Here is a 2500-nt window from a genome sequence, read left to right as displayed (position 1 = left end):
TGTGGGAGAAGTTTGGGATCAAAAGGAATTGATTTTGACATGGTTGGTGCATAGCCAAGTTCCATGATTTTGGATTTTTGGCTTGATTTTGTGACTTGGTGGTGATTTTGGTGAAAAACGAAAATCATGGTTTTGGAAAAGTGGCTGGACTCAATTCTCACAAATGCCTTCAAAGTGATGTGGGAGAAGTTTGGGATCAAAAGGAATTGATCTTGGCATGGTTGGTGCATAGCCAAGTTCATGATTTTGTGACTTGGTGGTGATTTTGGTGAAAAACGAAAATGTTGGTTTTGGAAAAGTGGCTGGACTCAATCCTCACAAATGCCTTCAAAGTGATGTGGGAGAAGTTTGGGATCAAAAGGAATTGATCTTGACATGGTTGGTGCATAGCCAAGTTCATGATTTTGGTGTTTTGGCTTGATTTTGTGGCTTGGTGGTGATTTTGGTGAAAAACGAAAATCATTGTTTTGGAAAAGTGGCTGGACTCAATCCTCACAAATGCCTTCAAAGTGATGTGGGAGAAGTTTGGGATCAAAAGGAATTGATCTTGGCATGGTTGGTGCATAGCCAAGTTCCATGATTTTGGATTTTTGGCTTGATTTTGTGACTTGGTGGTGATTTTGGTGAAAAACGAAAATCATGGTTTTGGAAAAGTGGCTGGACTCAATCCTCACAAATGCCTTCAAAGTGATGTGGGAGAAGTTTGGGATCAAAAGGAATTGATTTTGACATGGTTGGTGCATAGCCAAGTTCCATGATTTTGGATTTTTGGCTTGATTTTGTGACTTGGTGGTGATTTTGGTGAAAAACGAAAATCATGGTTTTGGAAAAGTGGCTGGACTCAATTCTCACAAATGCCTTCAAAGTGATGTGGGAGAAGTTTGGGATCAAAAGGAATTGATCTTGGCATGGTTGGTGCATAGCCAAGTTCATGATTTTGTGACTTGGTGGTGATTTTGGTGAAAAACGAAAATGTTGGTTTTGGAAAAGTGGCTGGACTCAATCCTCACAAATGCCTTCAAAGTGATGTGGGAGAAGTTTGGGATCAAAAGGAATTGATCTTGACATGGTTGGTGCATAGCCAAGTTCATGATTTTGGTGTTTTGGCTTGATTTTGTGGCTTGGTGGTGATTTTGGTGAAAAACGAAAATCATGGTTTTGGAAAAGTGGCTGGACTCAATCCTCACAAATGCCTTCAAAGTGATGTGGGAGAAGTTTGGGATCAAAAGGAATTGATTTTGACATGGTTGGTGCATAGCCAAGTTCCATGATTTTGGATTTTTGGCTTGATTTTGTGACTTGGTGGTGATTTTGGTGAAAAACGAAAATCATGGTTTTGGAAAAGTGGCTGGACTCAATTCTCACAAATGCCTTCAAAGTGATGTGGGAGAAGTTTGGGATCAAAAGGAATTGATCTTGGCATGGTTGGTGCATAGCCAAGTTCCATGATTTTGGATTTTTGGCTTGATTTTGTGACTTGGTGGTGATTTTGGTGAAAAACGAAAATCATGGTTTTGGAAAAGTGGCTGGACTCAATTCTCACAAATGCCTTCAAAGTGATGTGGGAGAAGTTTGGGATCAAAAGGAATTGATCTTGGCATGGTTGGTGCATAGCCAAGTTCCATGATTTTGGATTTTTGGCTTGATTTTGTGACTTGGTGGTGATTTTGGTGAAAAACGAAAATCATGGTTTTGGAAAAGTGGCTGGACTCAATCCTCACAAATGCCTTCAAAGTGATGTGGGAGAAGTTTGGGATCAAAAGGAATTGATCTTGGCATGGTTGGTGCATAGCCAAGTTCCAAGATTTTGGTGTTTTGGCTTGATTTTGTGACTTGGTGGTGTGCCAAGAATCATGAAATTTTCAAAGTGGTGGTTTTTGAGTTTTGTTGGTTTGAAAGTGTCACAAATGCATGCAGAATGAGGTCTAGAAAGTTTGGTATCAAAACCAAGCCATCTTGATGTGGTTTTGAATTTTTGAAATGTTGGAAAATAGAGGGTTTTGAAAAAAATTCATGAAAATTCGAAACCTTGGCCAATCCTAACGAAACTTGGTGGGCACCTTCTTGATATTATTATGGGATGGACTGGAAAAAATCACGCAAAAATACGGTGTCTAGATACGTTTTTCCATTTTTCCCGATTTTCCACATTTCGGGTCTTTGGAAAAATAAAAAAAATACTTCCCCATGTCGAAAAATTCTAATTTTTTGCAGGCAATGTTGTACCATTTTTATGAGGATCCCTGCAAAAAATCTCGTGAAAATTCGTTCTCTAGGTCCCAAAACAGAACTTATGTCTACTCAAAAAAAGTGTATCTACTTGTACAAAAGTGGCTTTTGCATATTTAGCTATTATAGGGGGGGGGTGTTCCTCAATGCAGCCAGCTCTTGCACCATGGAAAATTCTGGTGCGGTCCCTTCATTCCCCCCTGTTTTGGCTTGCTTTGTGGTGGGGCAAGTCAAAACGCCCACACATGGGTGATCCACCAACTTGGGTTGG

Source organism: Phaseolus vulgaris, chromosome 9 (assembly GCF_051622355.1).
Source record: "Phaseolus vulgaris cultivar YP4 chromosome 9, ASM5162235v1, whole genome shotgun sequence".
NCBI classification, from domain to species: Eukaryota; Viridiplantae; Streptophyta; class Magnoliopsida; order Fabales; family Fabaceae; genus Phaseolus; species Phaseolus vulgaris.
Note: the sequence above shows the minus strand (reverse complement) of the source record.